The sequence below is a fragment of the Kogia breviceps genome, chromosome 15 (genome assembly GCF_026419965.1).
Source record: "Kogia breviceps isolate mKogBre1 chromosome 15, mKogBre1 haplotype 1, whole genome shotgun sequence".
Classification (NCBI taxonomy): Eukaryota; Metazoa; Chordata; class Mammalia; order Artiodactyla; family Physeteridae; genus Kogia; species Kogia breviceps.
This window is the reverse complement of record NC_081324.1, coordinates 15,610,053-15,632,835: the sequence shown is the minus strand read 5'-3', so window position 1 is coordinate 15,632,835 and position 22,783 is coordinate 15,610,053. Positions and strand designations below refer to the sequence as shown.

General features: G+C 45.6%; 1 protein-coding gene and 1 long non-coding RNA gene across 7 annotated transcripts in view; one reads left to right on the top strand and one right to left on the bottom strand.

Annotated features, from left to right (window-relative positions):
• Positions 1 to 22,783, bottom strand: part of ALPK2 (alpha kinase 2) — a 150,072-nt gene that overhangs the window by 53,643 nt on the left and 73,646 nt on the right. The gene's annotated exons all lie outside the window — the stretch shown is intronic.
• On the top strand, positions 8,609 to 16,673 carry LOC131742518 (uncharacterized). 2 transcript variants are annotated; one of them, XR_009331474.2, is made up of 4 exons: positions 8,609 to 8,877; positions 9,561 to 9,605; positions 11,017 to 11,054; positions 15,734 to 16,673. It is a non-coding gene; the product is annotated as an uncharacterized lncRNA (long non-coding RNA). The 2 variants fall into 2 exon arrangements; XR_010836856.1 differs by lacking the exon at positions 11,017 to 11,054 and having other exon boundaries at positions 8,659 to 8,877.

The window sequence follows — 22,783 nt, the reverse complement described above, 5'->3', positions numbered from 1 at the left end:
GTTTGCAAAATGGTATAGAAATGTATGCCTTTGGGACTTAGGGTTGTGTAATGTTAAGGAGAAATACCAGCTTTTCTAACACATAAGACCATTTCATGGTAAATTCCCAAGTACAGTGGTCCAGGAAAGCAACTGTCTTCCTTTCCCATGGGCATCTTTGTTTTCCTGCATCTGAGAGTTTGCTGGGCGATGAGAGGAGAGCCTTGATTTCCACATAGGCAACTAGGAGATATGCCAACATAAGAAAAGTGGAATTGGGAAGGCTAATGATTTTTCTTGAATACCACCACGCATTTCTGAACACTCTTCGTGTTTCTTGCTATGACCCAAACAGACTGGCACTTGGATGAGGAGGTGAAAGACCAGTTGGAGCAGGGTGCTGGATAGAGCAGTGGGCCTCAGAAAAGCCAGGTGTTTATCCTGGACGCACTGCCTCATGGGAAAGGGCTTTGGTGAAGTCACTGGATCTGAGGCTGTTTCTTCCACAGTAAAATGAGGGTTGGAGAGTACCTCTTGGCCCTCGCTAGCTTTGGTGTTCTATGACCTGCTGCCATGGAAACAATACAAACACTGCACCTTCCACTTGGAGCCAGCTTTTAACTCCTAAGGTTTCTAGATCTACCTCGACTACCTATGAGAGTTGTTACGGGGAAAGGACACATACGTAGACTGATTCAGGACAAGCCAGTGGCGGCCCCAGGGAGGATCAGGGAAGAGACAGAGTGGGCTGGAGAATGCTCCCCGATTCCTAGCTCTTGTCTCTCCTGTATGTACTAAGTGCCACATCTTTTTAGTGGGCTGCACTGTGTCAGCATACGGGCCCTGAATTGATCCTGCAGCGTTCTAGAGGCCCACAGACCTAGTACGTGCCAATGAAAACTGTCACAGCCACACAAAGGAAGACCAGCAGCTGTCAGCCTCTAAACGTGCTAAATCCTTTTTGGTGTTGAGAATTATGGCTTCTTTCACCCCCAAAGTCTCGTTTTCCCCAAAGTCTTTCAAAGAATTAAGAGCTTCCAGACCCACTTGAGTCCCTCGATTCCCTCCTCCAGGCCCCTGAGGCCACAGAGTGAATCCCAGCTGTGGGTTCTGAGCTAGGAACATACCCAGCTGTGGAATTATGCCCACAGACCAAAACTTCTCTGCAGATTTTGGACTGGATAACAAGGAGGGGTGGGGGGAGGGGTGGTGTTAAACCTTAGGTTCCAGAAGAGCATTCGCAAAAATCAGTCTCCCTTTACAGTTTCTAGAATTTGTGAGCAAAACCAAAACCTAGTAGCAGTTACCGTACTACCCTGACAATAATACATGGTACAAAGCCAGTTCTTGTAAGCTTTAGAAACAGGAAATACTTGTCGTGGTTACTACATTACTTGCCTATTCAGCGAGGCTTCCAAGTGTACAGGGGTGATGCTATTTGGCACTTGGAAGATCTGAACATAAACATACAGGCAGGTTGCCTCTCTTGATGGCCATTACCAGAAATGAAAAAAATGTAGGACTGGGGCTTGAAGAGTCCCTTATAGGCCATGTACTTCAAGTAAGCAGCAGGACAGCTACCGATCCTTAGGTTAGGCGTCTGGTTAAACAGAAAATATCCCCCAAAAGAGTACAGTTCTAGGAGGGCACAGTTACCCAGCCGGCTGTAACAGTTACCGGATGAGATTCAGAGACAGTTTCTTCAGCAGGAGACGTAAAGTTCCCTGGACAGGGAGATCCATGAGCAGAGGACAGGGTTAGTCTTACTCATCGTGGTGCAAGGCACATAGTAGGCGCTCAAAAATAGGGCAAAGGAGTGGACACCTAACCAGTCTGTTCTCGGTCCCGTGTCCCTTTGCCGACAGAGGCAGGAAGGGTGTGTCCATCCCTTCAGAGTCTGGTCCTCGTCTAATTCTATCAAGACATTGATCTTCTACCCGCTAACCTGCCCGAGGGTCCTGTGCTTTGGTTAACAGGTACTTGCCACTAAACTAACTCTTCTTCACCCCTAATGACTTGGTGCTGTGTTGGCCTCAATCTTTAGATTGAAATGGAAGCCACCTGTTCTCTTTTGAGAAGAAGTCTCTTGCCTTATCTATGAGCAAATGAGGTTCCCAATACAAACCCCAAAGAAGACATCAGCATGGTTGTACCGTGGGCACCAGGCACTGAAGGTGAGGGGAACAGGGGTGTGAATTTACAACATGCAACCAAAGGGTTAAGCTTAAACACCTGTACGTTAAAGAGGAAGGCAGTCAGAGGCAAGGTGGAAATGGGGAGGGGCAGGTGCAGATTAGAAATTCAGGAACGTCTTCTGATGGAGCCTCAGAAATCAACTTTCCCCTTGTCGACAGAAAAAGAATGATTCACAAAGAAGCTTCTGCAAAGCTGAAGTTACTGGGGGAAGGACTTTAAAAACAAGAAAGAAAATGTCTAGGACTCAACACCGATTTGGAGCTAAGAAGGCAAAAACATGCTGAGCTGGTATTTGTACTTGTGAAGATTCACACATAGGACTTCTTGTGTGCGTGAGCAAACGCATTCCCTTTATGCTTTTTCTCTGGCACTGATCGTGTCTTTCTCATAAGCTCCCAGTCATGTAGCGGTTTGGGGGATGAGGGGAGAAAGTTCTCTCTCACTAAACAGCCTCTGGTAGGTGGGTGGGGACTGGCTAGGCCCCGTGTTCCAGAAGGGAAGCAAGGAAACAGCTCCCCTCCTCACGGTTTCCCTTGGTTTGTTCTAACCCAACCCCGAGGTTAGGAGAACTCGAGTTGGCATTACGTGCCCCCACGAGCCCCGACTCCGTCAGCCCTTTTGTCCCGGCATCTGAGCGCCGGGTCCCCCCGTCCACAGCCCCACACTCCCGATTTCTGACTGTGCAGGTAAGACTCTGATCTAAGAAAGAAAGGAACTTAAAAAACTTATAAAGCCTGACTTTCAAGATTACTGATTACTGCCCTGCTTAAATGAAAATAAAGCCAAACACCTGTTTTTGATGTTTGCTTTCCTCCGCACAACTCCAACCACCATCCCCATCTCATCCCCGAGGCACCTGCCTCCTCCCAGTCCCGAGATGCTTTGGAAGATTGAGGCAGAAATAGAAAGACAAGAATTTTTTCTGGTAATTCCCTGTACACCCCAAGGCACCTGCCTCCTCCCAGTCCCGAGATGCTTTGGAAGAAGATTGAGGCAGAAATAGAAAGACGAGAATTTTTTCTGGTAATTCCCTGTACACACTGTTGGCAACTAGGGCTTTTTCTTAGGACTATACAGAAATAATTTACTAGAAACTGGGTAACTTAACAGAACACACATTCCCTTAGTTCTGGAGGTCAGAGTCTGTAATCAGGGTGCCCTCAGAGAAGAATCTTTGCCTTTGGACTTCAACTACTAACACCTGCAAGGAACCTAGTTCCTTCCACGTTCTGAGGTTCCAGGTGCATATGAACTTGGGGGACGCTTTTCAGTCCAATACCGCAACCCACTTTTCCCACTTTTCCCCAGGCTTCCCCACCGGCCCTCCTGGGAGGAGGCACCTGCCTCCTCCCAGTCCCGAGATGCTTTGGAAGATTGAGGCAGAAATAGAAAGACAAGAATTTTTTCTGGTAATTCCCTGTACACCCCAAGGCACCTGCCTCCTCCCAGTCCCGAGATGCTTTGGAAGAAGATTGAGGCAGAAATAGAAAGACGAGAATTTTTTCTGGTAATTCCCTGTACACACTGTTGGCAACTAGGGCTTTTTCTTAGGACTATACAGAAATAATTTACTAGAAACTGGGTAACTTAACAGAACACACACTCCCTTAGTTCTGGAGGTCAGAGTCTAATCAGGGTGCCCTCAGAGAAGAATCTTTGCCTTTGGACTTCAACTACTAACACCTGCAAGGAACCTAGTTCCTTCCACGTTCTGAGGTTCCAGGTGCATATGAACTTGGGGGACGCTTTTCAGTCCAATACCGCAACCCACTTTTCCCACTTTTCCCCAGGCTTCCCCACCGGCCCTCCTTCCCCGCAGCCTGCTATCAACTCCCAACAGCAAAGCCCCGTCACCTGACTGGGGGTTGTGGCCGAGACTGAGGTTTAGAGTGAGAAACAGAGAGGTTTAGAGTGAGGAATAGAGAGGCTTCGAGTGAGGTTCTAGCCACAGGACAATTGTAGAGAGGCTGACTTTCTTCTGGAGGCCTACGCTTGTTTCTGGGGTGAAAGTAAAGTCTTTCGGGAGGATAAAAACTCAGTACAACGGGGAGTCTATCCTTTGTCACTCCCCTGCTTTTGCTATCGAACCAAATTCCCTTGCCCAAAGCCCAAGCAGCCAAAATTCCCAGACCCCAAAGTTTGTGGAAAAGAGGGTTTCTTCGTGAGGCAGCCTAGTGCAGAGACCGCAGCACAAGCCTCAGAGCTGCCCCGCCGGAGGCCAGGGGCTCAGGCTATTTATAAGATCGAAGCAGGGCGGTCCGAGGCATGGGGAGGGTGGGGAAAGGTGATTGGAAATAAGAAAAAGGTGAGGCACTTGTTCTCTCCACGTTCAAAAATGGAGGCTCTTCGCACGATCTGAGGGTGGAGTTTTCGGGCCTCTGACGTCAAAAGGTCACTGAGCGGACACTCGCGCATGCCCAGTTGGAGGGTGGGCGGTCCTAACGAGTCTCAGCCAGCTCAGCTCCAACTAGACACAGCTGACTCCAAGTTCCAGAAAAACAACTAAGGCAAACGTGCCTCTTGGGGGACTTCCCTGGTGGCACAGTGGTTAAGAATCTGCCTGCCAATGCAGGCGACAAGGGTTCCAGCCCTGGTTCTGGGAAGATCCCACATGCCACGGAGTAACTAAGCCCAAGAGCCACAACTACTGAAGCCCACACGCCACAGCTACTGAAGCCTGTGTGCCTAGAGCCTGTGCTCTGCAATGAGAAGCCCACGCAACCCAACAAAGAGTAGCCCCTGCTCCCCGCAACTAGAGAAAGCCTGCACGCAGAAACGAAGACCCAATGCAGGCAAAAATTTAAAAAATAAATTTTTTAAAAGTGCCGCTTGGAAGTCATGAAAATCTTTTGTAGCAACAGTGAAAACAACGTTGATTGGTGAAGGCAGGTGAACTGGACTTGACTGATAATTACCCAGGGTTTCACCCTCCGGAAGGCTGGTGTTCTAGAGCCCAGCCTTCCAGACCCTGTAATCAGCATCAACCACTTCAGACTGTTCTTGGAGGGACCTGTCTGTGCCGGAGCCCCAGGCTCTCCCATCTGTGATGGAGAGGCAGTGACTGCGGAGTCCCATATATTTGTTGTCAGATTTAGACCCTGAACTAGAAATTTAGAAGATGAAGGGGTAAACAGTTTTCATGATGGTTATTTTCCCACCCAACGCGATCAGTTTGATGGTAAATGCGAAAGCACTTGTTTTTAAACCATCACTTTAAAAAAATGCCCGAAATCTCAAGGCAGTATCAAAATACCTGTGCTGACTCAGAAAGATAATTTTTCAAGCATCAGCAGAAAGGGGAACTTACAGAATTTGCAATTTTACCTCCTGCCCTGCCCCTACACTCAGCTCTGTAAATACAGTGGAGGCTGTAAATTGGAGGGGGTGGGGGAATATGACTTTTCCCATTTCTGTCTTGCCTCTGTAAGTAGATTTAATTCAGTTCAACAACTAATATTGACAGGCACTGTGTTTGTTCTTGGCATTTACAGATGAATTAGACCCAGTGCCTGTCTCCACGTAGCTCACAGAGTAACAGCCCAGCTGGGCTTACAAACAGCTAAAATATACAGTAAGTGCTACCAGAGAGATTAGGAATAAAATGTTACGGGAGAGATTAAGTTTCCTTCAGGGAGAGGAGAAGGGAAAGTGTAGCAGAGAATGATCCAGAATCTGCTGCCTGTGCATTTACATTGATTAATTCCTTCATTCCTTTATTCAACAAAGAATCATGGAAAGCTCTCTACGTGCCAGGCCTCACCCTACCTGCTGGGGAAAGACTATCACCAGAAAAGATTCTGTCTTCTTAGAACCTGAATTCTGTGTAAGGAGGTAGACAAAGCCAAGGAGGTCAGAAGATACTCTACAAGGAGAGATGATGGAGGAAACAGCATGAACAAAGGCACTGGGGCATCCAAAGTGCCCATGTATCTGGAATGACTAGGATTTGGGAAGGGTGGGAGCGGGGAGACAGCTGAAGGAGCCCACAGTCTTGTTCCGGAGACTCCTACACATGGCACAGATTTATTCCTATAGCAAGAGGGTCCATCCAAGTTTGACAGGGGCTAGGAAAGTGATGTTGTCATTGGTCTGAACAAGGGAACGATATTCCCAGATTTAGGTTTCAGGAAGATTGTTGCAGTAACACGAGAGTATCTTAGAAGAGAAAGACAGTGGTCCGGGGAGTCTATTGCAGTGGTCTAGATAAAATTATGAAGACTGGGCTACAGTGGTGGCTGAAGGATGGAGTGTGTTGTGGATGGAATTGTGTCCTCCAAAAAGATATGTTCAAGTCGTAACCCCTGGCACCTGTGTGTCTGACCTTATTTGAAAATAGAGTCTTTGCAGATGTAATCAAGTTAAGATGAGGTCACACTGGATTTGAAGGGGTCTCAATCCAATGACTGGTATCTGTATAAGAAGAGGGAAATTTGGACACAGAGACACACAAGGAAAATACCATATGACCATATAGGCAGAGATTGGAGCAATGCAGCTTCAAGGATGGCCAGCAGCCATCAGAAGCCAGGAGAGAGGCATGGAATGGCTTCTCCCTCAGAGAGAGCCTCCAGGAGGAACCAGCCTTGCCAAAACCTTGATCTCAGACCTCTGACCATCAGAACTGTGAGAGAATAAGTTTCTGTTGTCTTAAGCCCCCCAGGGTGATAATCTGTTATGGCAGCTCTTGGAAACCAATAGGGAGAGGAAGATTCCGACTCAGGAGACACTGTAGAAGGAAAATTGACAGGATTGGGGGACTGGTTAGATGTAGGGATTGAAGATGAGGAGGACATCAAGGACCATTCTCGGGCTTCCAGCTCAGGGAATTGCATTATAAGCTGTTGTGGGACTGACACACCTGTTTGCTGGAATACTTGATACACTAAGTAGGTGTTTAATAAATACGCATTAAATAACAAGTGTTGGCAAGGATGTGGAGAAAAGGGAACACTTGTTGGTGGGAATGTAAATTGTCTCAGCCACTATGGAAAACAGTATGAAGGTTCCTCAAAAAATTAAAAATAGAACTACCATAGGATCCAGCTAGTCCATTTCTGGGTGTTTATCTGAAGAAAATGAGAACACTAATTTGCAAAGATACATGCACCCCAGTGTTCATAGTAGCATTATTTATAATAGCTAAGATATAAAAGCAGCCTAAGTGTCTATCAACAGATGAATGGATAAAGAAGTGGTTATACACACACACACACACACACACACACACACATATATATATAGTGGAATACTACCCAGCCATGAAAAGGAATGAAATATTGCCATTTGCAACAACATGGATGGATTTGGAAGGTATTATGCTTAGTTAAATATGTTACACAAAGACAGACAAACGCTGTGTGTTTTCACCTATATGTGGAATCTAAAAAATAAAACAAATGAACAAATACAACATAACAGAAACAGACTCACAGAAAGAACAAACTAGTGGTTCCCAAAGGAGAGAAGGGTACGGGGAGAGGCATAATAGGTGAAGGGGATTAAGAGGCACAAACTATTAGGTATAAAATAAATAAGTTACAAGCATGTAATGTACAGCACAGGAAATAAGAGTCAATATCTTATAATAAATTGGTATGGAGTATAATGTATAAAAATATCAATTGACGGGCTTCCCTGGTGGCGCAGTGGTTGAGAATCCGCCTGCCGATGCAGGGGACACGGGTTCGTGCCCCGGTCTGGGAGGATCCCACAGGCCGCGGAGCAGCTGGGCCCGTGAGCCGTGGCCGCTGAGCCTGCGCGTCCGGAGCCTGTGCTCCGCAACGGGAGAGGCCACAACAGCGAGAGGCCCGCCTACTGCAAAATATATATATCAATTGACTATGTTGTACACCTGAAACTAAAATAATATTGGGAGTCAACTATACTTCAATAAAATAAATAAACAAATAAACATGAGATGGCTCAGCTATCATCTTTGGGCTCCAACAGAGCCCCTGTACAACTTAGTTATTTGTGTCGAAGTTGTGCAGGGGGGATGGAGATAAGGCGGAGGCAGTGTGCCCGGGGCTGCCAGGAGGAGCAGAGTGGGCGCGGAATCGTGGCGGCGCGTCTGGGGAGGAACACTGGGCATCACAGCAAATGCAGTGTGGTGGGCCCCACGGTTCATCTCCCTCTGTCCCCACAGGCCACACCCTGACCTCTGCTCCTCCAGCCCCGATCAGAAGACCGACTGCAACATCTCAGACCGCTCCTGTTCCCACCTCGTGTGGGGTTCCCTCCCCTGCAGCCTGCCAAGTGTCCCCAGACCGCAGTCCTCTTGAGGACCCTGCCCGGGGTCCTCGGGACCAGTGTCCCTGCCGCCTCCACCGGTCCTTCGGTTCAGCGAAGGGCCAAGAGGCTTCCCAGCCTCCCTTTTCCCGGAAGTGCGGAGACTCTCCAAGGATCTGGCTGGGGACGGGCGTGGTTAAGTAGCCTGGTCCCGCCCACATTTGTAGAACGACAGCTCCGCACAAGATGCGAGGCCTGCGGCGTGCAATCTCAGCAAGGGACAGGTCGAGAGGATGGGAACTTAGAAGGACCACAGAAAATGGGAGGTTTGAGCTGATGTGAGCCTTTTTGCGGAGAAGATATTCAAAATCTAGGAAGGAGGATGACATTGCAAGCGCCCCAGGAGAAGCCGGCTGCTACTTTCCCTGTTCCTTCCCTGCCTTCAGGATTCCTGCCCTTGCCTTCGTGATGAAGGTAACTGAGAAGAGAAACTGGGGCATAAGAGAGCCTAAGGGGTGGCGGCAATTTTGCTCGGGCTCGGGGCCCCTCCTGCTGCTTTGTACCTTTGACTTTCTCTGAGTTCAAATCCATCAGTATCTTTTCAAGCCAATCCTCTGCGTTCCTGGATCCTCTGAAAAGGGCTGCACAGTAACAATTACGAAGGTCAAGTTAGGACGTGGAATTAGCACATTCATCGGCTCAGAACCCTTTCGCCCCCCTTCAGTCTCTGTGCTGCCTCTCCAACCCCATGAGTCCCCTTGTCACCAGAGCTGCCACTCAGAAATTTGAGATGGGGGGGGATGGAGAGGACACCGCGGGGGCCCTGACAGAGGCGGGGCGCCTCTCACTCCCCTTCCCATCGCCTCACTGTTGGAGGAGTCTCACTCCATGGTCGCTTTTCTCCTTGCATTTCCTTTGTGCTCTCTCCCCGGTCAAGCAGATGGAGGGGGTCACTCCTCACTGCCTCAGGGCGGGATGTGGTGAGGGAAGGACAAAACCAGCCTGTATTCTAGACTCGGAGCCCCTGGGCATCAAAATGCCTAAAATGTCAGGGGGAGTTAGAGGATTTTCAGAACACTTAGAAGATTCAGAGAGGCCTGACCCCCTTCCTAAAGCATCACCCCTCCCTCTCTGTCCCGCCTTGTCTCTCTCTATAGCACCATCACTGCTGATGATACAGGTGTCTGTCCCCCCACTAGAAGGTAAGCACCCTGGGTTGGGGCGGGGGACTTCACTTTGCTCACTGTTGCCTCCCTGGCACGGAGAAAGAGGTCTAACGTAGAGCGGGTGTTGGATCAGTCTTTGCTGGATGAACAGGGTATTTTGAGCAGAGACAGACTTCCCCAGTGAGAGAGAGATCTGCTGGCCTGGGAACAAAGGAGAGGAAAGAGGCACCTGGTGTGTCTCTGCTCCCAGCTTCCAGGAGAGAAGGGCAGTGCTCCTGCCAGAGAGGCAGCAAGAGCCCCGGCAGACAGAGCTGTGTGGGATCTCCCAAGATGGGCCATCAGGCCCCTGGTGTGGCCCAGGAAAGAGCAGGACACCTGAAGCTGCACGGCCCAGGGTAATGGTCACCTCTCAGCAGTGACCTCAGTGGACCAACAGCACCAGGACAGTATATGGACAGATGTCACAACCCTGCAGAACAGGTCAGGGGGACCGCCACAGACTCAGGTGAACGTTTCCCGCAGTCTGCCTATGTGTGGCTCAAAATGGGAGTTACGGTAATTTCCTTATAGTAATGGCGAGCTGGGCTTCATTTCGGCCACCTGTTTGTGAGGCCCCTGGGTCTTGTTGTACCCACGTGCCTATACCCCTTCTGCTAGTGACGCGAAGAGAGGTGGAGGGACAGGGGAAGGACCATGTGGTTATTGCATATACGGGGGAAGCAAATGAATTTTAGACTAGTGGAGTTTTTTTGGGGGTTGGGGGAGGGTGCAGGTGTCCAAAGCTATTTTGAGCACAGCAGGAACATACTGTTATTTGCCCAGCACGGAGCTGGGTCTCTTCCCACTCCGTAGTTCAGTGATACGGGCCCCCAGAGGCTCCAGCCCCAACCTTCTTAATATTCTCATCTATATACACCAGCTTCCAGCCAAACTGGACCTTGCCTTCCCCTAACATGTCCCACTGAGCCAAATTCACCCTCTCCTATTGGCACTCTTCATTACGGCTAATTACACTAGACGTTCATATGTTCAGTAAAAACTGGTTAGGTCAGAGCCTCTTCTTGTAACCTCTTTTTAGCAATTAGATTCACTCACTATATGGATTCGGAAGTAATTCACCTGAATTCCTTTACCATATAGGAAGATATACACCATATATATGTGAAAGCGCACATTTTCAGGAGCACAGAAATGAGCTGAGGTTAGTGGACCAGCAGTGAGGCTAGTGCATTGCATCTGGGTACCCACGAGGGCTCAGCACAGCCAGTTTCTGGGTAACATTATGAGTGTTTTCCTCTTCGTTAATGTGTGGTATCACAAAAGAACAGAGATAAGCACCGTGGAATTCAGACCCATGCCCGGTTGTCTGAAGGCAAGGAATCTCACCTATGACTTTGAAAAGCACCGTTTTTACCAATATTATCCACTCATTGAATTGTTCCTATAGAGTCTACCAGCTCTGGAAAAGTCCTCGCCAACCAGGTGGTAAGTATTATATCAGTTATCGTCTCGTGAGAGTTGAAGCCAGCCTTGTTCTGTACTCCCAGAGGATGGGAAGGATAGAACCTTCACCATCTCAGCCATGATGCTTGGTGCCCAATTTGGAGGAAAATACCAGATCCCCTTAAGAACTGGTCTGATACTGACCCAGTGACTGGTGTGTGCTCTAACTATGAATAGGAAGGCTATGGGCTTATTGTTTTTTTAACTATCTATTTTTTAAACGAATCACTAATTTATTCGAACAGGTAATATACATACACAGCACAAAATTCACACGGTATCCGGTGAAAGGGTGTAGAGTGACAAATAAGTCTTCTTCCTACCCCTTCACCAAGTCCCCTTCCCCAGAGGCAACCACCGTTATCAGAGTTTATTTTAGTTCTAAAGAGAGTTAAGGGGCTCAGCCTGAAAATGGAATTAGGAAGCTGTGTAATGTCGTGATTAGGACTTGGAATCAGGCCGACTCCGTTCAAAGCCAGGCTGCACCACATCCTGACCCAGAGCCCAGACACCAGCAGGATTTATCCCCTTGGAGTGTTGAGATAATTAACTGAGCAAAGCACAGCCCCTGGCACATATTTACATTCAATAAACATCAGCGCTTCTAAGCGATTGGGCGACTGAGTGTGGAGAAGGAGGGTGGAAAGGGATGGGCGGGGCATATTGACTGCTCTCTGGGGAAAGCCTTCAGCCTTCGCGACTCTAAGTGTGGTCCCTGGAAATCCCTGGGAGTGTTAGAAATGCATGATCCCAGGCCTTCCCCAGACCTGCCCAATGAGAAGCTGCTGCCAGACAAGCTCCACAGGTGATGTTCATGTGTGTTACAGTTTGAGAAGCACCGCCCTATGCAAGCCCAGGAATCCTTGAGGGAATGGGCTGTAGAACCCCTGCCTCTGAGGAGCCAGTGATGCTGTTTCTCACCCTTCAGACTAGGAGCCTCTTAGACTTCTCAGGATGAAAATTCAGGAGGAAAACACGTTTAAGAGAAAAGCCACTTCCCCTCCCAGTCCCCAGCTATTCCACGTCCGATTTCCCAAGCCCGGTCACCTGTGACCTCCAGTGCGGCTAGAATGTGTCCTCTTTTGTCCTGTAGCTTGACAGCAACCCGATAGAGGGCTTGGGGGCAGGGTGGCATGTTGTTTTGAGAGATACAAGAGACACAGTGGAGCCTGCCCAGCAAGCTGCAGGGCTGCCAGGATGCCAACTGGGAGGCAAAGGTCCTGGCAGTGGGGGGGCTGCCTCAGTTAGGGCTTGTCATTAGAAACAAGGTCTGCATGGGCTGAGGGGTGGAAGGCTGGAGGGGCTCAGGGGGTGACAATCACTGCTGTTTGCCACATGTTCCAACAGGGAGTATATGACATACAGGAAGCAGCCCTTTCCTTTAAAATAGCATTACGTACTATGATGGTGGTTACATGTCATTATACATTTGTCCAAACCCATTGAATGTATACCACCAAGAGTGAACCCTAAAGTCAACTGTGTTAACCATGTGTCAGTGTAGGTTCATCGGTTGTAACGAATATACCTCTCTGGGTGGGGAATGTTAACAGTCGGGGAGGGCAGGGGGTAAATGGGAAATCTCAATACCTTCCCCTCAGTTTTGCTGTGAACCTAAAACTGCTCCAAAAAAGAAATTCTATGTTTTAAAAAAGAGAGAGAAAATTACATCTTGTCACTGGATCAGCTGTAGAAGAGAAAAGAAAACCAAGGTTGAGGCCTGGGGCAGTGTGCTTTTTAAAAATCACCATTACAACAGAAATAGCTTAGAGCTGGGCTCTTAAGTCCAGTCCAGAAGACTTTAGCCATATGTGGCCAGTGAGCGCCTGAAGCCTCCGTGGTGCAACTAAGGAACTGAATTTAAGTTTTTATTTAACTTTAGTTAATTTACGTGTAAAATTTTTAATGCCATGTGATTCAGTTAGGAAAAAATTTAAGTAGGTTCAGAACAATTTGGGTATGTGGATCTACTCTTTCAACTGTTAATTTCATGAAATCTCAATACAGATCATGTATTTCCAGTAAGTAGTTAGCATACAAGTGGAGTGTAAAATACACACCAGATTTTGAAGACTTATAACCAAAAAAAAGTAAAATATCCCATTAATAACTTGTATATGGATTGCATGTTGAGATAATATTTTGGTTACACTGAGTTACTAAAATATAATATTAAAGTTTATTTCACCTGTGTCTTTGAACTTTTTTAACAATGTGGCTTCCAAAATAAAATTACGTACCTGGCTTACCCACATACACTGCTGGTGGGAATGGAAAATGGTGCAGCTTCTTTGAAAAAAAGTATATGATATTTCCCCAAAGGTTAGACATAGTTACCCAGCAATTCTACTCCTAGCTATTTACCCAAGAGAATTGAAAACATATGTCCACACAAAAACGTGTATACCAATGTTCATAGCAGCATTATCCATAATAGCTACAAAGTAGAAACAGCCCAAATGCCTATCAATCGATGAATGGACAAAAATAAGTATGGTAGATCCATATAACATAATATTATTCAGCCATGAAACGGAATGAAGTATTGATAGATGCTCTAACATGAATGAGCCTTGAGAATATTATGCTAATTGAAAAAAGGCAGACAAAAATCACATATTGTATGATTCCATTTACAGGCAGACCCCAGAGATATTGCAGGTTCAGTTCCAGACCACTGCAATAAAGCAAATATCACAATAAAGCAAGTCACATGAATTTTTGGTTTCCCAGTGCACATAAAAGTTATGTTTACACTGTACTGTTGTCTATTAAGTGTGTGGTAACATTCTATCTAAAAAAAAAATGCACATAACTAAATTCAGAAAGACTTCAGGGCTTCCCTGGTGGCACAGTGGTTAAGAATCTGCCTGCCAATGCAGGGGACACGGGTTCGAGCCCTGGTCTGGGAAGATCCCACATGCCGCGGAGCAACTAAGCCCGTGCGCCACAACTACTGAGCCTGCGCTCTAGAGCCCATGAGCCACAACTACTGAAGCCAGCAAGACACAACCACTGATGCACGTGCGCCTAGAGCCTGTGCTCTGCAACAAGAGAAGCCACCACAGTGAGAAGACCCCATGCAGCAACAAAGACCCAATGCCGCCAAAAATAAATAAATTTTAAAAAACAAAACACTTCATTGCTAAAAACTGCTAACTACCATCTCAGCCTTCAGCGAGTCATAGTAGTAACAACAAAGTTCCCTGATCACAGATCACCATAGCAAATATAATAATAATGAAAAACTTTGAAATATTGCAGGAATTACCAAAATGTGACAGACCGTGAAGTGAGCAACCGCTATTGGGAAAATCGTGCTAATAGACTTGCTCAATTCAGGGTTGCCACAAACCTTCAATTTGTAAAAAGTAAAATAAAATAAAAACCAGTATCAGCAAAGCACAATAAAGTGACGCACAATAAAACAAGGTGTGCCTGTATATGAAATGTCCAGAATAGGCAAATCTATAGAGACAGAAAATGGAGTTTGCCAAGGGATGGTGGAGAGGATAGGAAGTGACTATTCATGGGTATGGGGTTTCTTTGGGGGACGATGAAAATATTCTGGAATTAAATAGCGGCAATGGTGGCACCGCTTATGAACATACTTATACAAAATTACATATGAGGCTTGCATGATATTTCCACTGGACAGCACTGATTTAGATGAAATAACAGCTTCTTTCCCAGCTGTCACTGGTGAGGGTACAGAACTTAGCCAGAGCTAATCAACATGGGGTGATTTATGTTGCACCGCACCCCACCCCACCCCCCAGGGGACATTGGGCACTGCCTGGAGATATTCTTGGTTGCCAGCTGCGGTAGAGATGAGAGGCAGAGATTGCTACTGGCCAGAGACGCTGCTAAACATCCTACAATGCACAGGACAGCTGCACAGAATAAAGGATTATCCAGCCCAAATGTCAGCAGCATCGAGTTTGGGAAACCCTGCACCAGAGGCTGCCCAGAGTTTCCCAGCCTCCTTTGCACCATCCCAGCCTCTCTGACTGCCCTGCGGTCAGAAGGTATGTTCTGGGCATGACCTTCCCAGGACGCTTTCTCGTGGAGTCCAGCCACTTCACAGGCATTCTCAGTCCAGGAGCTCCTCTGGACACCAGTGTGGACACGGAGGCATTCTTAGGCATCCTAATTCTAGAGTGGATTAGATGTGGAGTCCATGACTCTGTCCTTTCTCCCTGAGGCTCCCTGAGTTCCAAAATGTTATACTTTATTTGTTTTTATTTTATTGTTATTATTTTTTTGGCCGCGCAGCTTGTGGGATCCTAGTTCCCCGAGCAGGGATCAGACCCCGGCCCCCTGCAGTGGAAGCGCCGAGTCCTAACCACTGGACCGCCAGGGAATTCCCAACGTACTTTAAATGAAGCCGGCCTCGTTCTGGGTAGAATTGACATTTTTCTTGTTGTTTTCTCTTCCGTGTCAGATTTTGAAGCCAAAGACAACTAGAATTTGCATAGTCTGTGTCATAAATGGGCTCCTTCTCTGATGTCTGAAGTAAAAACCTAAGGAATATCCTGACTTGCTCTGAGCTGCTTTGTTTTAAAAATTATCCTTTCTGTCTGCATTAGTTTTTTATGGCTGCCGTAACTAATTACCACAAACTTAGTCACTTAAAAAGATACGAATTGATTATCTTACAGTTCTGGAAGTCAGAAGTCAGACATGGATCTCACTGGGCTAAAATCAAGTTATCGGCGGGGCTGCATTCCTTCCGGAAGCTCCAGAGAAGAAATCCCTTGCCTTTTCCAGCTTCTAGAGGCCGCCCGCTTTGCTTGGCTCATGCCCCATTCCTCCATCTTCAAAGCCAGCAGCACAGCATCTTCCAATCTGCCTCTCTTCTCCCTCCCTCTCTCACTTAGATGGACTTCTGTGATTACATTTGGACCCCTGGGAAATCCAGGGTGGTTCCCCCATCTCAAAACCTTTAACGTATTCACATTTGCAAAGTCCCTTTTGCCATGTAAGGTAATAAACCCACGGGTTCTGGGGACGAGGGCATGGACCTCATCTTCCGGGGGGCATTGTTCTTGGCAGCTGAACCTGGGCAATCTGCTGTGTGGCCCCTCGGCCAGCACCCTCATTCCACAGGGAGAAGAAATTGGCGTGTGTTTGCTTTTCCAGAATTGTGGAATTTTCCCAATCAGAGTTTTGAGGTAGTTAACATGCTGACTTTCCAGATCCTAATTCTCAGTGACTTGTGCCCCAAAATGGTCAGTGACAGATGTAGAAACTATGTGTTATAGGCTGAATTATTTCCCCACCCCCAAATTCATGCATTGAAGCTCAGAATGCGACTGTATTTGGAAACAGGGCCTTTAAAGTGGTGAATAAGGTAAAAGTAAGGTCATTAGGGTGGCCCTTCATCCAATATGACTGGTGTCATTATAAGAGGAGATTAGGATATAGACAGACAGCAGACATGTGCACCCACAGAGAGATGACCGCGCGAATGCCCAGTGAGAAGGCAGCCACCTCAAGCCAAGGAGAAAGGCCTGAGAAGCAGCCAGCTCTGCTGACCCCTTGACCTTGCCCTTCTAGCCTCCAGAACTTTGAGCAAATAAATTTCTGTTGTTTAAACCATTCAGTCTGTGGTATTTTATGGTGGCAACCCTAGTAAACTAAAACACTACTTTTCCATATTTATACCTTCATATCACTTGAAATGAATGACCACAATTCAAATCTTTTCATATTATTTTGGTTGACAATGTTTCTGGAGTGCTTGTCACGCTTGCTGCATTGGTATCCCCTTTTGTACATGGGCCTTTCAGATCACAGGGCAATGTTCAATTCAACATTTACTGAGCTCTTCTAACGAGCAGGTACTATGTGCTCAGTAAGGCTCACCACTGACCATAAGGAATTAGCCCAGCAGGACAGATGAATCAGGATAGTGTGGATCTAATCCAGTGTGATGGACAGGAGAGGCTCTAAACGAAGAGCTGCAGGACTAAGCAGAGAGAGCGACCCGGGGGCAGAGGAGCCCAGGTGACCCGAGGAGCTAGGGGGCAGCCATAATCCAAATCTGCCTTGGGGACAATTAGATAATTTCATAAACAGTCTGGATTTTGGAGCCAATTAATGGGGTTCTTTTTCCTGAGTGATCCTGGCTCTTTTCTCAAACTTCGGTGGCCCTCAGCAGTAGCAGAGCAGCAGCTTCAGTTTGTGGTGTGGTGGCCTGATTGCCTTAGGGAATCTGAATTCCATTTTCCCCACTTAAAATAAATGTGCCACGTTCCTGCTAATTAACATCCTTGAGGCTTGTGGGCCGGCTCACACTTCTATTACAAGGATTGAAGGAAAGAGCAAATGCAGGGCATTCATACAGGAACATGAAGACACTCAATAAAGGTGATTTTTTTTTTTTTTTTTTTTTTTTTTTTTTTTTTTTTTTTTTTTTTTGCGGTATGCGGGCCTCTCACTGTTGTGGCCTCTCCCGTTGCGGAGCACAGGCTCCGGACGCACAGGCTCAGCGGCCATAGCTCACGGGCCCAGTTGCTCCGCGGCACGTGGGATCCTCCCGGACCAGGGCACGAACCCGTGTCTCCTGCATCGGCAGGCGGATTCCCAACCACTGCGCCACCAGGGAAGCCCAAAGGTGATTTTTTTTTTGTGGATGAGGAGACACTTCTGTTCCTCCCCACAGGCAGTGCAAACTTTTGACCACGTATGGAAGCTGAGATGATGACCTAAAAGTGTACCTCCAAGTCCATGTCATCTTTTAGCCACAAAACTGACTGATGTGGCTTATTCCTTATTGCTTAGTTTTGGTAAGTAACAATTCCGTTTCAGAAAAATGCCTTACTGCAGTGCCATATATGTGCCATGCAATGAACACAAAAATATCAATATCACCATTCATAAGAACACAGCTTCCCAGTGAACAGACTAACCGCTGGTATAAATTAGATACAAATAGAAGCCATTTTAAACTATAAGGATGATCGTTAGTAATTTACGACATTGGTGCACCAAATGGCTCCCAAATTACCTGGGGCTGTGAATTCTGAGGGTGACTTTATATCTTAGTCAGCTTAGACTGCTTTAACAAAATACCATAGACTAGGTGGCTTAAACACCAGAATTTTTTTTTTTAACACCTTTATTGGAGTATAACTGCTTTACAATGGTGTGTTAGTTTCTGCTGTATAACAAAGTGAATCAGCTATACATATACATATATCCCCATATCTCTTCCCTCTTGCGTCTCCCTCCCACCCTCCCTATCCCACCCCTCTGAGTGGTCACAAAGCACCGAGCTGATCTCCCTGTGCTATGCGGCTGCTTCCCACTAGCTATCTATTTTACATTTGGTAGTGTGTATATGTCCATGCCACTCTCTCACTTTGTACCATCTTACCCTTCCCCCTCCCCATATCCTCAAGTCCATTCTCTAGTAGGTCTGTGTCTTTATTCCTGTCCTGCCCCTAGGTTCTTCATGACCTTTTTTTTTTTCTTAGATTCCATATATATGTGTTAGCATACGGTATATGTCTTTCTCTTTCTGACTTACTTCACTCTGTATGACAGACTCTAGGTCCATCCACCTCACTACAAATAACTCAATTTCGTTTCTTTCTATGGCTGAGTAATATTCCATTGTATATATATAAACACCAGAATTTTGTTTCTCATAGATCTGGAGAACCAACTCGGTTCCTGGTGAGAGCTCTCCTTCTGGCGTGCATACAGTACAGCTGCCTCCCCATGGTCTCTCCTCTTTTTCTTATAAGGTCACTGATCCCACTGTGGGGGGGGGTGTCCACCCTCAGAAACTCATCTAAACCTAATTACCTCAAACATTGTCAGATTTATACATCTTTCTTTCCCTTTATGCTTAGACAGACTTTCCTCACCTTGAGATCCACATTTCCTTCCATTTTATTTGATATATTTTTGGTAGCTGATATTTTTTTTTTTGGTATTTTTTTTTGAATTAAGGACTCACAGAACTTTAGTGCCTGGGAAACAGAGATCTTGTTGAATCCCTTCAGTTCACACTGAGGAAAGAGGCCTCAAGAGGAGGAGAAATGACACAAGGACGTGCAGCTGGTCACTGGCAGATCCAGGACTAGAATCAAGGATTCCTAGGCCCCAGTCTGTTTTCCTTTTCAAAAACACTAGTTTTACTCTATGACATATATCACAGAAAGATCCTTTTTGACCCACCTCCTACAGTAATGGAAATAAAAGCAAATGGGACCTAATGAAACTTAAAAGCTTTTGCACAGCAAAGGAAACCATAAACAAGACGAAAAGACAACCCTCAGAATGGGAGAAAATACTTGCAAGTGAAGCAACTGACAAAGGATTAATCTCCAAAATATACAACCAGCTCATGCAGCTCAATATCAAAAAAACAAACAACCCAATCCAAAAATGGGCGGAGGACCTAAATAGACATTTCTCCAAAGAAGACACACAGATGGCCAAGAGGCACATGAAAAGCTGATCAACATCACTAATTTAGAGAAATGCAAATCAAAACCACAATGAGGTATCACCTCACACAAGTCAGAATGGCCATCATCAAAAAAATCTACAAACAATAAATGCTGGAGAGGGTGTGGAGAAAAAGGAACCCTCTTGCACTGTTGGTGGGAATATAAATTGATACAGCCACTATGGAGAACAGTATGGAGGTTCCTTAAAAAACTAAAAATAGAACTACCATATGACCCAGCAATCCCACTACTGTGCATATACCCTGAGAAAACCATAATTCAAAAAGAGACATGTACCACAATGTTCATTGCAGCACTATTTTTACAATAGCCAGGACATGGAAGCAACCTAAGTGTCCATCGACAGATGAATGGATAAAGAAGATGTGGCACATATATACAATGGAATATTACTCAGCCATAAGAAGAAATGAAACTGAGTTATTTGTAGTGAGGTGGATGGACCTAGCATACAGATTGAAGTAAGTCAGAAAGAGAAAAACAAATACTGTATGCTAACACATATATATGGAATCTAAAACCTTTTTAAAAAAATGGTTCTGATGGACCTGGGGACAGGACAGGAACAAAGACACAGACGTAGAGAATGGACTTGAGGACACGGGGAGGGGGAAGAGAGTAAGCTGGGACAAAGTGAGAGTAGCATGGACATATACACACTACCAAATGTAAAACAGATAGCTAGTGGGAAGCAGCCGCATAGCACAGGGAGATCAGCTCAGTGCTTTGTGACCACCTAGAGGAGTGGGATAGGGAGGGTGGGAGGCTCAAGAGGGAGGGGATATAGGGATATATGTGTACATATAGCTGATTCACTTTGTTATACAGCAGAAACTAACACAACATTGTAAAGCAATTATACTCCAATAAAGATGTTAAAAAAATTAAAATTAAATTAAATTCAAAAAACTACTAGTTTTCAGTAATACAGGTAATAAATGAATACAGTTTTCTTTTAAAAGATTACATTACTAATCACCCTTCTGAATGCAATATTCCTATTTCCCTCCCTGGAGTTTAGTCACCATTATCATTTTGGTGTGTATCCTTCCAGACTTAAAAAAAATAATTTTATGTATATATATATGTATGTATAAGAACATAGGCTATTCTGGATTAGTCTGGAGGGCATAAATGGTATCATGTTCCACGATCATACTGCACTATACCTTCCTCTTTATATTATGTTTTGAGATGCCCATCATCTGAACAGGCCACATTTTATTTAGCTGTTTCTGCACTAATGTTTCCTTAGACAAACAATTCTGCAAAACATATTATGGTACACAGGCCTCCTGGGGCCCGTGTGTAAGCTCTCCCTGAGATTTGATACCAAAAAGTATCACTGCCTCCCTTCTTCATGTTAAAAGATACCACCAAATTACATTCTTGCTGGCAATGAACCCATGGCTCCATAATCTCAATAACTTGATGTTATCATCCTTTAAATCTTTTGTCTGTCTGATGGGTGAAAATGGTGCCTCTTTTAAATTTATATTTTCCTAATTACAAGACTGTACATCTTCTCATATGTTTAATACCATTTATATTCTCTCTTCTATGAACTTCATATTTATTTACTTTTACCTTTTTAAAAATTTAGTTGCTAAGGGTACTTTTCTTATCTATTTGTTTTTTATATGCCTTGGAAATTAATCTTTGTCTCTTACACATTTGACATATTTTTCCTGGTGCGTCACTTTCATTTAATTTTGTTTACAGCATTTTTTGTTACATAAAATTTTTTGTTTGATGTAATCAAAATTGTCACATTTTTTTCTTTGTTTTTGTTGTTGATGTTCTTTACATCCCAAGAAGATCTTGTGGCTTTCAAGGTCATAAAAATAGTTTCCAATACTTTTTCCAGTAGTTTATAGTTTGGGTTTTTTATATTTAACTCAAAGATCCATCTGGGGCTTCCCTGGCGGCACAGTGGTTAAGAATCTGCCTGCCAATGCAGGGGACACGGGTTCGAGCTCTGGTCTGGGAAGATCCCACATGCCATGGAGCAACTAAGCCCGTGAGCCACAACTACTGAGCCTGCGCTCTAGAGCCCATAAGCCACAACACCGAAGCCTTCACGCCACAACTACTGAAGCCCGCGCGCCTAGAGCCCTCGTTCCGCAACAAGAGAAGCCACCGCAATGAGAAGCCCGCGCACCACAACAAAGAACAGTCCCCGCTCGCCACAGAAGAAAGCCCGCTTGCAGCAACAAAGACCCAATGCAGCCAAAAATAAATAAATAAATAAATAAATAAATAAATTTTTTTAAAAAGATCCATCTGGAGTTTATATGAGGTCCATTGGTCTTATTTTTTTCCCCACACGGATGGCTAGTTGTGTCAACTTTGAAGATTTTGCTTCTTCCCTAAAACTTGGCTATTTCTATCTTAAACCAAATTCCAATATATTCTTAGGTCTGATTCTGTTCTCTAACTCACTTTGGTTTATCTATTTATCTGTTTGGGGCTACTATGGCACTGTTCTGATTACCACAGCTTTAGCATTCATATTGATAGATGGTTGGTTAACCCAATATTTTTTCAGTCCCATTTCAGTGAAGCAAGTTCACTTTCAGTCATAGCAAAAAATAAAGACCAATAAGGCATGTCTCTGGCACTCAGCTCCCACCCAAGGCAGTGATGAGAGATTTGCTACAGGGACTAAAACTCATCCTCGCAGCCAAAGGACCCTCCTCTCACCAGCCTCTCCTGCTGCCACCCAAATTCTTGTCCCAGCCCTACACCTCAAAATAAAACTCAGCTGTAGATGGCACACCTGTTTTGGATTAGTTACAATAAATCAGGATCTGTATTTATTTCAGTGGCTGGACAGGTGAAGCCCAAGCTGCATTTATAGCAAGCCAACTAGAAAGCAGAGAAAAATCCAAGTCATGAGGTTTTTTTCCTCTTAGGGCAACGGGGTTACACTTGACAAGCCCTAAACTTCCCGTTGTTTCCAAAATCCTGTGATTCTTTACAGGAACGCCTCAAGTTGTAGCATTCACACTAGGTCTCATTCTAGTTAAATCCATGGCTTAAATTCTGCTCAGGAGAATCACTTAGAGAGCTAATTAAAGGTGCAGATACAAGTCTTGGGTAAGATTCAGAGATCTGTATCTTTAAACAAGCACCTTAGCAGGTGATTCCAGTGCAAATCAACCCGGCCCCCACTTGGAGGCAGTGCCCTGAGGACTTGGAGCCCCTGAGCAGGAGGCCTTTGTA